Source organism: Pleurodeles waltl, chromosome 11 (assembly GCF_031143425.1).
Source record: "Pleurodeles waltl isolate 20211129_DDA chromosome 11, aPleWal1.hap1.20221129, whole genome shotgun sequence".
Taxonomy (NCBI): Eukaryota; Metazoa; Chordata; class Amphibia; order Caudata; family Salamandridae; genus Pleurodeles; species Pleurodeles waltl.
In genome coordinates, this window is record NC_090450.1 from 280,712,612 (window position 1) to 280,726,501 (window position 13,890).

A 13,890-nucleotide genomic window follows, 5' to 3' on the forward strand; every position below is an offset into this window, starting at 1 on the left:
AGTTCTCAAAACTGTAAATACTATACAAACCTGCAGTGTAACTCCTGTTTGAACGGAAATGATATTACCACATCATGCCTGCATTGAAAGACCGCAGTTGGTACTCCACTGACTTCTACTGTAGCTCTGGTTGTAGCAGAACTTTGGTAAAAGATCTTTCCACGTACAGGGCTCATCTCTATGGAACTACATACCAACACAGCTGGAATAAGAGCCTAACTTTCTAAAGTTCAAAAGGTTGTCGAAATGTTTGGTGTGTCTGGGTCACTTGGAGTTACTCTGACACAACCAAGGTGACTGAGGCATTTTACTGCTGATGTCTTGGGCCCGGCCTTCTGTGGTTACCTAATTACGTGCAACACAGCGTCCCTGACATGAATGAGGAGAGAAATTAGCAGGGAATAAGTACTACTCGAAGTCAGTGAATCGCTCTCCAATCATACATCAAAAGGATCGCTCAACAGAGGAGCCAAAACATATAGGCCCTCATTCTGACCCTGGCGGTCGGTGATAAAGCGGCGGCCCAGCCGCCAACAGGCCGGCGGTCTAAAATATGCAATTCTGACCCTGGCGGGAACCGCCAACACAGCCCGCCAACTTAACACTCCGACCGCCACAGCGGTACAAACAAACAGCGCGGCGGTTCCCGCCAACAGCCCGGCGGCAGACAAAGTACCGCCCACCCTATTACGACCCACCAATCTGCCACCTTTTCCGGGGCGGGAGCACCGCCGATAAGAACACGGCGGAAACAGACTACGAACGGGAAAACGCTCACCTCTACGCACTCCACGCGAGATTCCGGCAGTATGGAGCCAGAGTTACAGGTCATCCCCGCACTCCTATTCCTCCTCATATACCAGGAGCACGCCCAGCGGCGCGGAAGACATCGGTGAGTACTGCACCTACGACACAGGGGAGGGAAAAGATTACCGGCACACACCCACCCACCCACACCCACTACAACACACACATCAATGCATTCCCACAGATCACTGTCACAACCCACAAACCACCCCCCTCCGAAATAATGCAAAGACCAAAAGAAGAGATCATAAACGGGCAGATATATTGAAATATGTACGCCATTAATCCCAATAAATAAATAAACTATGTACAAAATATATACAGCTACTAAATGTAGTCCAACCACTGTCCGTGGATCACAGGGGTCCTGTGCAAAGGGGCAAGGCCCAGTCCCACGACAAGAACTCCACGGAGAGAACACTGCAGGGGCATCAGAAAGAAAATAGGACAGGCACCTCAGGGGGAAGGGAAGGGGGGGCACCTCAGCCACTTGAGTACACGACGCCAGATCCACGAGGGGACTCCATGACCACTGGGCCATCCTGGGGAGAGCAAAGCCACAGTCCATACAGTCCATACAGTGGGTGGCCTGCCCACTGGGCCATCCTGGGGAGAGCAAAGCCACAGTCCATACAGTCCATACAGTGGGTGGCCTGCCCACTGGGCCATCCTGGGGAGAGCAAAGCCACAGTCCATACAGTCCATACAGTGGGTGGCCTGCCCACTGGGCCATCCTGGGGAGAGCAAAGCCACAGTCCAAACAGTCCATACAGTGGGTGGCCTGCCCACTGGGCCATCCTGGGGAGAGCAAAGCCACAGTCCAAACAGTCCATACAGTGGGTGGCCTGCCCACTGGGCCATCCTGGGGAGAGCAAAGCCACAGTCCATACAGTCCATACAGTGGGTGGCCTGCCCACTGGGCCATCCTGGGGAGAGCAAAGCCACAGTCCATACAGTCCATACAGTGGGTGGCCTGCCCACTGGGCCATCCTGGGGAGAGCAAACCCACAGTCCATACAGTCCATACAGTGGGTGGCCTGCCCACTGGGCCATCCTGGGGAGAGCAAAGCCACAGTCCATACAGTCCATACAGTGGGTGGCCTGCCCACTGGGCCATCCTGGGGAGAGCAAAGCCACAGTCCAAACAGTCCATACAGTGTGTGGCCTGCCCACTGGGCCATCCTGGGGAGAGCAAAGCCACAGTCCATACAGTCCATACAGTGGGTGGCCTGCCCACTGGGCCATCCTGGGGAGAGCAAAGCCACAGTCCATACAGTCCATAACAGACCCCACTGCCACTGGAGGAGGCAAGTTGGCCAGAGGACATCCTGCAGCCCTGCCCGAGATAGATCCTGCCCTGCCACGTCTGCCAAAGGGCCAGCGGTTCTTGCCCTGAAGGGCCCAGTTCAGCGGTTCATGAGACGGCGGGGCCCAGTTCAGCGGTTCTTGCCTTGAAGGGCCCAGTTCAGCGGTTCTTGAGACGGCGGGGCCCAGTTCAGCGGTTCTTGAGACGGCGGGGCCCAGTTCAGCGGTTCTTGAGACGGCGGGGCCCAGTTCAGCGGTTCTTGCCTTGAAGGGCCCAGTTCAGCGGTTCTTGCCTTGAAGGGCCCAGTTCAGCGGTTCTTGAGACGGCGGGGCCCAGTTCAGCGGTTCTTGAGACGGCGGGCCCAGTTCAGCGGTTCTTGAGACGGCGGGGCCCAGTTCAGCGGTTCTTGAGACGGCGGGGCCCAGTTCAGCGGTTCTTGCCTTGAAGGGCACAGTTCAGCGGTTCTTGAGACGGCGGGGCCCAGTTCAGAGGTTCTTGCCTTGAAGGGCCCAGTTCAGCGGTTCTTGAGACGGCGGACGGTCTATGGCCAACTGCTAAATGCCTGGTGGTGCCCTCCTGGGCAGCGGGGATGGTGCTCCTTCACTGCCCACCTGGGCTGTGGGTGGTGGGGCCCTCCTGGCCAGCTGGGCTGGGTCCTCCCTGGGCAGCGGCTATGGGGCTGGTGGGCTCTCCCGGGGCAGCTGTGCCGGTTCCTCCCGGGGCAGCGGCTATGGGGGTTGTGGGCTCCTCCTGGGCAGCAGGCCTGCTGCCTGACCTCTCCAACTTGCTGCCCTTGCCCTCCTTAGTCGTCGGCCTGTGGCCCTTTCCTCCCTTTGGAGCTGTGGCTGGTGACTGTCTCTGGGTGGTGTCCGGGGGGGATGTAGAAAGCGGGCTCCTGCGGCGCCCCTTCCGCCTTCTGCTCCTCTTCCCAGGGGGTGGGCTGGCTGTCCCCTTGCTGCTGGGCGAAGATCCAGACATGCGGGCTGGCGGGCTCCAATACCCCTGCACCCTTGTCAAGGGGGCTGCAGGGCTGGTGGTGGCTGAGGTGCTCTTCTTACCCCGACGAGAAGGAGGGGGGGGCTCAGGGTCAGGAAAGAAGTTAGTAGTGGCGAGGAAGAGCTTCTTGGGACAATGGAGAGTGGTAGGTACAGTGGGAATGGGAGTGGAGGGAGAGGATGTGGTTGTAGGTGAGTCACGTTTGCTGTCTTTGGGTGCAGGTGCAGGAGGGATAGGCTGTCGTGAGGTGGATGGCTGTTGGGTGGGTGGGTGGCTGCGTTTGTGTGGTGTGGAAGAGGGGGTGACAGACACAGTGGGAGAGGACACAGGGGACGTGTAAATGGCAGTGGGGGTGGTGACTGCACGTGTGCGGACTGGAGTGGAGGGTGTGCTGGTGATGGAAACACTGGCTGATGGTGAGGTGAATGGAGGTGTGAGTGTAGACGTCACAGGGAGGGAGGAGGGAGACGAGGAGGTGGGGGTCACAGAGGTGGTAGTGACTGTTGGCATGTCTGCATCGGAATGTTGCGTGTGTGAATGTCTGCGTGATCTGTGGTGCTTATGTTAGGATGAGCTTCTCTTGGGTGTTGAGGTGTGTGCAGGCTGGTCTGATGGTGTGGGTGGGACAGGCAGAGGAACAGGAGACTGGGAGGAGGGAGTTAGTAGAGGCAGGCAGGAGACAGGGACAATGGCTGCCGTCAGTGCTGAGGCCAGAGCCTGGAACGATCGCTGATGGGCAGCCTGACCCGAATGAATGCCCTCCAGGTACGCATTGCTGCGATGAACCTCCCTCTCCACCCCCTGGATGGCATTCAAAAGGGTAGTCTGCCCAACAATGAGCGTTCGGAGGAGGTCAATGACCTCCTCACTGAGGGCAGCGGGGGTAACAGGGGCAGGGCCTGAGGTGCCTGGGGCGAAGGAGATGCCCGGCTTCCTGCCAGAGCGGGCACGGGGCGAACGCGGAGGGGCTGCTGGGAGGGCGGAGATGGTGCGCTGGGTGGCGGCTGTACCTGTAATGGCGGGGGGCACGGATGGTGCCACCCCCGCAAGGGAGCCCCCTTCCGAGGACGTGTCCGTGTCGCTGCAGGCTCCTGTCGTCCCCGTCGTGGAGCTCCCCTCGCCCTCCGTCTCACTGGTCCAGTCTGACTCTGTGGCATGGCCCTCCTGGGCCATGTGAGATGCAGCTCCCTCCTGCCCCGATGCCACTTCTCCTCCGCCTGATGATGCTGATGCACACAAGCACAGAAAGACAAACAAAAAGGGGGGGGAAGAGAGAAATAAAGGGATATTGAGTACATGGATCTCCGGTACAGTTAGCGGACATGACAGACACAGATGCCCCCTGCACTAAGTTGCGCACTTGGGGTACGCTACGCATTCCGTGGAACATGGCCTACACGCCTAGAGTTGACAACTGCACCCATGGATGACACGGCCCAGGGATGGCTGTACTAACAAACTACTGAGGGTGGTGGCTGGGGACACAGGGGCTTACGGGGGTGCCCAGCCTACAGATATCGCCCTGGCCTAGGGGGACCCCCAGCCCTCCTCCCCCACCCAGACACCTCCACTGCGCGACAACAGAGTAGATAATGCTTGTACTCACCCCCTTGTGTCTGCTGTGCTGCCCTCACGCGCCCATCCAATTCAGGGTAGGCCACCGCCAGGATCCGGAACATCAGGGGGCTCAGTTGACGGCAGGCACCCCGCCTACGTTGGGAGGCCATCCCCAGCAGAGACTCGGCGGTCTTCTTGGTCCCGCGGCGGATGTCCTCCCACCTCTTGCGGCAGTGGGTGCCCCGTCGATGGTGGACCCCCAGGGCCCGGACTTCCTTGGCGATGGCACGCCAAATCCCGATCTTCTCATGGGCGCGGACCTATGTGACACGTACAGGGAGAGAGAAATACCACGTTCAAGTTTCTCAGCATTTTCCTTTCCAGTGGCCCAACGCCCCCCATCCCCGCCAGGCCCCCCGCCAGGCCCCCCGCCATGCCCAACATGCCCCCCATCCCCGCCAGGCCCCCCGCCATGCCCAACATGCCCCCCATCCCCGCCAGGCCCCCCGCCAGGCCCCCCGCCATGCCCAACATGCCCCCCATCCCCGCCAGGCCCCCCGCCAGGCCCCCCGCCATGCCCAACATGCCCCCCATCCCCGCCAGGCCCCCCGCCATGCCCAACATGCCCCCCATCCCCGCCAGGCCCCCCGCCATGCCCAACATGCCCCCCATCCCCGCCAGGCCCCCCGCCAGGCCCCCCGCCATGCCCAACATGCCCCCCATCCCCGCCAGGCCCCCCGCCAGGCCCCCCGCCATGCCCAACATGCCCCCCATCCCCGCCAGGCCCCCCGCCAGCCCCAACATGCCCCCCATCCCCGCCAGGCCCCCAAGCCAGCCAGTGGCCCCAAATCCATATTGAATTAAACTCACTTGTTGGTCTGGAGGACCGTAGAGTAGCGCATACTGGGGGAGGACCCCATCCACAAGTTTCTCCAACTCCTCTCCAGTGAAGGCAGGGGCCCTTTCCCCAGTCGCAGCAGCCATTGTCCCTTCCAGACCGAGGTCACAGCAACACTTGCAGTATAGGTCCTCTCCTGTGAAAGTTCAAGTCGCAAGTGGATAAGTAGATAGAAAATGGCGGTCACGTCCGCGGCGGTGCGTACCGCGGCGGTGCGTCCCGCCACCGCCGGCGCCCTTCACCATTGGCTCCTGAAACCCATAGGCTTCAATGTTAACCAATGCGGCTTCGCGCCGCGGTCTTCGCCCGCCGCCCGCCGCGGTGTGCCACGCCAGCGCATTGACCTCACATCCCATTGTCACACTTCACAGGTCAGGCAGCCGCCATTTCCAGGGCCCACATGGCTCAATTTCAACTGCGTCACACAGGCCTAGGCCTTGCATAGCCACTCAGACACGCCATTCACTGCATAGAGAATCGTATACTGTGCTAGCTGTGAGTACGTACCTGTGGGTTGCCTGACTGTGTGCTCCATGTTGTCCTTCCTAGGCACCGTCCGCTGGGTTGGGCGAGGAGACGGATGAATCCTCCCGTGTACCGACCGCTGGTGGACCTGTCGACAATGGAAGAACGCCACATTATCCTGACCTACCGTCTTAACCGTGCCACTATCCATGAACTGTGTGCCCAGCTGGAGCCCGACCTGATGTCCCCCATCCGCCAACCCACAGGGATTCCCCCTCTGGTGCAGGTCATGTCAGTACTACATTTCTTGGCAAGTGGGTCATTTCAGACAACCGTGGGAATTGCTTCCGGGATGTCTCAGCCCATGTTTTCGAAGGTGTTATCCAGAGTGTTGTCTGCCCTGATGAAATCCGTGAGGAACTACATCATTTTCCCTGAGGTGGGCGAATTGGCTACAGTGAAGGGTGATTTCTACGCCCTTGGACATATTCCCAACGTAATTGGTGCCATTGATGGGACCCATGTGGCTTTGGTTCCCCCAAGAGACAGGGAGCAGGTGTACAGGAACAGAAAAAGTTACCATTCAATGAACATCCAGGTGGTGTGTTTGGCTGACCAGTACATCTCGCATGTAAATGCCAAATTCCCAGGGTCAGTGCATGACGCCTACATGACGCTTTGCGCCGCCATGTGCCTTTCCTGCAGGAGGATGGTCGAGACGGTGGTGTTGTGGCAGCGGTGGAACCTGAGGAGAGTGACGAGGAGGAAGACGACGGGGCTGAAACAGACAACAGGGACAGAATCATTGAACAGTACTTCCAATAGGACACAGGTAACATTTCAAAGATAATTTAGTAAATGTTAACTACTCTGCAGCATCTCTGCTGCCTGTCTATTTGCCCCAGTGTATGATGACTGAGTTTTGGCTTTTCCCTCCCTATTTCAGATCTGGGGTCCCCACTACGAGTCCTGTGCTTCGTTTCCCCATGGACTACAGCTTTGTGGCAGCTGTTTGTTGACTTCACCATGTACAAGGACATATTTGCACTGTCATGTCAATTACAATCTATTGAAATCACAGCCAGACTCCTGATATTTTGGTGCAAAATAGGTGTTTATTGAAGTGCTCAAAATGGGATGGGTGGTTTCAAGTGGGTGGGGGCTATGGTGAAGGAATGTCCATGGCAGAGTCCAGAGTAACAGTCACACAGGTGCATTGTCCAGAGGCCTGTGGAGAGATGGAGCATGGGCAGTTCGAGGATGGACAGGGTGACAATGTGGGACAGTGGGATGACATCAGGTGGTATCCATTGCTGGCGGGGGTCTTGACATCCTACTCTGTCTTGCGAGATCTCAGGGCCCTCTTGCGGGGTGGTTCTTCTCCTGCAGGAGGTGGGGGTCTGGTGGGCTGCTGCTGTGCGGGGGCCTCCTGTCCACTAGCGCCGGCGGAGGTGGATGGCTGTTCTTGGTCCAGGCTAGTGGCAGGGGCCCTTGGGTGTTGTTCAGTGTCCGCCCTGCTGTTTACGAGGTCCTGCAGCAGCCCTACCATGGTAACCAGGGTGGTGTTGATGGCTCTGATGTCCTCCCTGTACCCCCGATAGTGTTCCTCCTGCAGCACCTGGATCTCCTGGAACCGGGCCAGTACCGTCGCCATCGTCTCCTGGGAGCGGTTGTATGCTCCCATGATGGTGGTGAGGACCTCGTGGAGAGTGGGTTCCCTGGGCCTCTCCTCCCCCCCCTGTCGCACAGCTGCCCGCCGAGTTGCCCTGTTTCCCTGGGCCTCTGCCCCCTGGCCGGTGTGCCCACTACCACTGCCCCCAGGTCCCTGTTGTTGTTGGGGTGGTGGGTTATCCTGGGTGCCCTGTAGTGGTAGACACACCGCAGATTGACGCGCCCTGGAGACAGAGGCATGGGCCCGCTGGGTGGGAGCTGTGCTGGTGTTCCCAGAGGGGTTAGGGTCTATAGTGGCCTGTGCCTGTGTGAGGGGAACCGACTGTCCAGAGGTCCCCGATGGTCCGGGCTGGTCATCGGTGTCCAGATCGACAGAGCTGCTGTCATCGCTGACGGCCTCTTGGGTGGGGGGTGTGGATAATTCTGGCCCCTCCGCCGCGGTGTGTTGACGGTCGGGTCCTGCAGGGGTATAGAGGTATGGTTATAGTTTCAATGTGTGGCATATGGGTGTATCTGTGGGTTCCCGTGTCCCCAAGTGCTGGCATTCGTGTGTGGGGGCTTTGGTGAGGGTGGCTTGTGGGGGGGATGTGTATATGCATTGGGCATGCTTTGGTGATGGGTGTCCATGCTTAGTGGACGCATGCAGGCCTAGGTTTTGGGATGTGTGGGTTGTGATGGTGAGACATTGGCGGGGAATAGGTGTGCTGGGGGTGGGGGTGAGGATGGTGGTGGGGGTGAGGATGGTGGTGGGGGTGAGGGTGGGGGTGAGGATGGGGGTGGGGGTGAGGGTGGGGTTCGAGGATGGGGGTGAGGGTTGGGGTCTGATTTGGCATGCAGGTGGGGGGGAAGCAGTATTGAAGCTTCAACTTACCAGTATCCATTCCTCCGCCGACTCCTGCGAGGCCGTCAGGATGCAGGATGTTCAAGACTTCCTCCTCCCATGATGTGAATTGTGGGGGTTGAGGTGGGGGTCCTCCGCCAGTCTTCTGCACGGCGATGTTGTGCCTGGATACCATGGAATGCACCTTCCCCCGTAGGTCGTTCCATCGCTTCCTGATGTCTTCCCGATTTCTGGGGTGCTGTCCCACTGCGTTCACCCTGTCGACAATCCTCTGCCATAGCTCCGTCCTCCGGGCAATGCTGGTGTATTGTATCTGTGTGCCGAACAGCTGGGGCTCTACCCGAACGATTTCCTCCACCATAACCCTGAGTTCTTCGTCTGTGAAGCGGGGTTGTCTTTGGGGTGCCATGGGGTGGTGTGTATGATGTGTGGGGTGGAGTATGTGTATTTAAGTGAGTTGAGTGTGGTGGTGTGTGTTGTTTTGTGTGTGGATAGTGTGTGGGTGATGGTGTTGAGTGGCTGTGGCTGTTATGTTTTGGATGCTGGTGTCTCGCTCTTGTCTTCTTTACGAATTTTTAAGCGTAGGGGTTTGTGGGTGATGTGGGTGGGTGTTTTATATTGTATTGTGTGTGTGGGAGTGGTGTGTGTATGTGTATCAGGTGTGTGGGATTCAAATCGTCCAATGTGGCTGAGTTTTGTTCGTTTGTGTGTATTCTGACCGCGCCGGTGTGTCCCGCCAATGGAATACCGCGTTTGAATGACCGCCGCGTGGATTCGTGGGTCGTAATGGCATGGGCGTATTTCTGTTGGCGTGGCGGTGGAGGTTTGGTCACCTCCACCTTTCCGCCGACCGCTGGTCTGGCGGTCTGTTGTGGCGGTCGGATTTTCGGAGGTTTGCCTTCTGCGGGTCAGAATGACCGTGGCGGGTTTCCGCGACCGCGGCGGGATTATGGAGGATTTCTGACCGGCGGTAGGCGCCTTTTACCGCCGAGGTCAGAATGACCACCATAATATACAAACATTTTATTTTTATTATATGCAGCTAAATCAAAATAGTGATACAAAATAATACACAATTGTTAGACCTGACATGCCTTAGGGTGGTCACCCCTAACTTTTTGCCTGCCTCCCTCCACTTTCTGGACCCTGTTTTGCTGGCTTTTAGACTCTGTGCACTTTACCACTGCTAACCAGTGCTAAAGTGCATATGCTCTCTCCCTTTTTAAACATGGTAACTTTGGATCATACCTGATTGGACTATTTAATTTACTTATAAGTCCCTAGTAATGTGCACTATATGTGCCTAGGGCCTGTAGATTAAATGCTACTAGTGGGCCTGCAGCACTGGTTGTGCCACCCACTTAAGTATCCCCCTTAACCTTGTCTCAGGCTTGCCATTGCAAGGCCTGTGTGTGCAGTTTCACTGCCACTTCGACTTGGCATTTAAAAGTACTTGCCAAGCCTAAAACTCCCCTTTTTCTACATATAAGTCACCCCTAATGTGTGCCCTAGGTAACCCCTAGAGCAGGGTGCTGTGTGGGTAAAAGGCAGGACATGTACTAGTGTAGTTTATATGTCCTGGTAGTGTAAAACTCATAAATTTGTTTTTACACTACTGTGAGGCCTGCTCCCTTCATAGGCTAACATTGGGGCTGCCCTCATACATTGTTGAAGTGGCAGCTGCTGATCTGAAAGGAGCAGGCAGGTCATATTTAGTATGGCCAGAATGGTAATACAAAATCCTGCCGACTGGTGAAGTCGGATTTAATATTACTATTTTAGAAATGCCACTTTTAGAAAGTGAGCATTTCTTTGCACTTAAATCTTTCTGTGCCTTACAATCCACGTCTGGCTAGGTTTAGTTGACAGATCCTTGTGCATTCACTCAGACAAACCCCAAACACAGGGTACTCTGGCTCACTTGCATACATCTGCATTTTGAATGGGTCTTCCTGGGCTGGGAGGGTGGAGGGCCTGCTCTCACACAAAGGACTGCCACACCCCCTACTGGGACCCTGGCAGACAGGATTGAACTGAAAGGGGACCTGGTGCACTTCTAAGCAACTCTTTGAAGTCTCCCCCACTTCAAAGGCACATTTGGGTATAAAACAGGGCCTCTGCCCTACCACCTCAGACACTTGCTGGAGAAGAAACCTGAACCAGAAACTACATCCTGCCAAGAAGAACTGCCTGGCTGCTCAAACGACTCACCTGTCTGCTTTTCTACAAATGACTGCTGCCTTGCTGTTGGCCTGCTGCCTTCCTGAACTCTTGTCTGGCTGTGAAAGTGCTCTCCAAGGGCTTGGATAGCGCTTGCCTCCTGTTCCCTGAAGTCTCAGGACCAAAAAGACTTCTCTTTTTCACTTGGATGGTTCGTGCTGCAAACTTTTCGACGCACAGCTTGTTCCGCTGCAAGAAAAATGCCGCACACCGACGCTGATCGACGCTACGCCTTCGGGACGACCGGAACTTTGATGCACGGCCTCGCAAGGACAACGTCGCCCGACTTCCAGAGGAGAAATCGACGTGACTCCTGCCGTGAGAGCGAAACTTCGACGCACAGCCCCGCAGAACGACGCGAAGCTGGAAAACAAGCAAGAGAAGCCACACACAGTCCCGGGGAACATCTGGCAATCCACGCGACCCATAGAAAGAGACTGTCCGTGCACCGGAAAATGACACACAACTTGCCCGCGTGAAAAATAACGACGCAAGTCCGTGTGTGCTGGGGAGAAATTGACGCACACACTATTTTTCCACATATCTTTTCTTCTGCGGCCCTTTGCGGAGATTTTCCACTCCAAACCAGGTACTTTGTGCTGAAAGAGACTTTGGGGGTCATTCCAACTTTGGCGGGCGGCAGAGGCCGCCCGCCAAAGTTCCCCTGCCAGAAGAACGCAGCGCGGTCAAAAGACCGCGGCGGTCATTCTGGCTTTCCCGCTGGGCTGGCGGGCGACCGCCAAATGGCCGCCCGCCCAGCGGGAAAGCACCAGCAACGAGGATGCCGGCTCCGAATGGAGCCGGCGGAGTTGCTGGTGTGCGACGGGTGCAGTTGCACCCGTCGCGATTTTCAGTGTCTGCCAAGCAGACACTGAAAATCAATGTGGGGCCCTGTTAGGGGGCCCCTGCAGTGCCCATGCCAGTGGCATGGGCACTGCAGGGGCCCCCAGGGGCCCCACGACACCCGTTCCCGCCAGCCAGGTTCTGGCGGTGAAAACCGTCAGAACCAGGCTGGCGGGAAGGGGGTCGGAATCCCCATGGCGGCGCTGCTTGCAGCGCCGCCGTGGAGGATTCCCTGGGGCAGCGGGAAGCCAGCGGGAAGCCGGCGGGAAACCGCCGGCTTCCCTTTTCTGACCGCAGCTTTACCGCCGTGGTCAGAATAGCCCCTGAAGCACCGCCAGCCTGTTGGCGGTGCTTCCTCTGGCCCCTACCCTGGCGGTCTCGGACCGCCAGGGTAGGAATGACCCCCTTTGTTTGCTTTTTAAAGACTTAAGACATTTTATATCACTTTTCAGTGATATCTTTACAAATTCACATTGCAACTTTGTTCGTTTTGACCTACAATTATCCTGATAAATATTATATATTTTTCTAAACACTGTGGTGTATTTTTGTGGTACTATATGGTGGTATTGTATGATTTATTGCACAAATACTTTACACATTGCCTTCTAAGTTAAGCCTGACTGCTCGTGCCAAGCTACCAGAGGGTGGGCACAGGATAATTTTGGATTGTGTGTGACTTACCCTGACAAGAGTGAGGGTTCTTGCTTGGACAGAGGGTAACCTGACTGCCAACCAAAAACCCCATTTCTAACATTGGTGATCAGCGGGGAGGATAGGACTTGTATTTGTGCAGTGACATACAGTAGCTAAGTATTTCACTACCTACCCACAGTTGAAGGTCAACTTGATTTTTATCTCTTTTTGCAAATTCGTTTTTTCCTGACAATTTTCAAAAACTAAATCCTCACTCAACATGTCTCTGACTGGGTCTCAAATAGGAGACTTTGACCTAGTCCTGTTTGATACATATACGGGCAAACAGCTAAGAGGGTTCTGCAGGGCAATGAGGGTACCCACCAAAGGGGCCTCCGAAAAGGAGGACTTTCAAGTGGCGCTGAGGGCCTGGGCAGAAGCCCATTTAGAAGAGGATGTTGAGGAAGAGGAGCCAGAAAATGGCTCCTCAGAGGATTTGTTGCTATCTGTGGATGATGTTACCACTGCAATTATGCCCCCTTCCAGACCAGGGAGCAGTGTTTCTGTGCAAAGCCTGACCGCAGAGGAAAGGAGAGAGGAAACGGAGTTCCAATTGCAAATGGCAAAACTGAAAATTGAGGCTCAACAGGAGGAAAGAAGGGCAGAGAGAGAAGCCAAACAGATGGAAGCTGAAAAAGCAGCCAAACAGATTCAAGCTGAAGCTGAAAGGGCAGCCAAACAAGCTGAAGCTGAAAGAGCAGCCAAACAGGTGGAAGCTGAAAGAGCTGTGGCTGAAAAGAAACTATTGTTGGCTCATGAACTGAGTCTCAAGGAGCTGGAGATCAAGGCGAGACAGTCTGAATCCAGCAATAATGGTGGCAGCATACAGACAGGACCTGCTGGAGAAAAGAAGGTTTGTATACCCAAAAATGTGGTACCCAGTTTTGTGGTGGGAGATGACATAGATAAATGGTTAGCTGCTTATAAGGTTGCACTAAGGGCTCATGAGGTTCCTGAAGGGCAATGGGGGGTAGCTATGTGGGGTTATGTGCTGCCATTGGGGAGGGACACACTTCTCACATTGGATCAACCTGATCAAAACACATACCCACTTCAGAAAGCCACTTTATTTGCCAAGTTTGGGCTGACCCCTGAGGGATACCATCAGAGGTTCAGGGACAGCACCAAACAAACCACACAAACATGGGTAGATTTATTTGACTTTTCCAGTAAGGCACTGAATGGATGGGTGCGGGGCAACAAAGTAGATAATTATAAAGGGCTGTATGACTTGATTCTGAGAGAGCATATACTCAATGTTACCTATACAAAGTTGGCCAGCACTTGGTAGGTAGTAAGCTGACTGATCCCAGGATGCTTGCTGAGGAGGCGGACCTCTGGGTTAGCACCAGAGTGTCCAAAAAGGTACCTGGGGGGGACACCCACAAAGGTGGTCAGGGTTCCCAACAGAAGAAAGAGGGGGGAGATAAACTTACAGAGAAGGAACTCTCAAAAGGCCCCCAAAAGAATTCCCAGGGAAGGGGTGGCAACCATTCCTTTTCCAGACTTGGGAAAAAGCCAGGGACATATGATAGGTCAGGGAAATCCAACCCCAAATGCATGGAGTGTTACCAGTATGGTCACTATAAA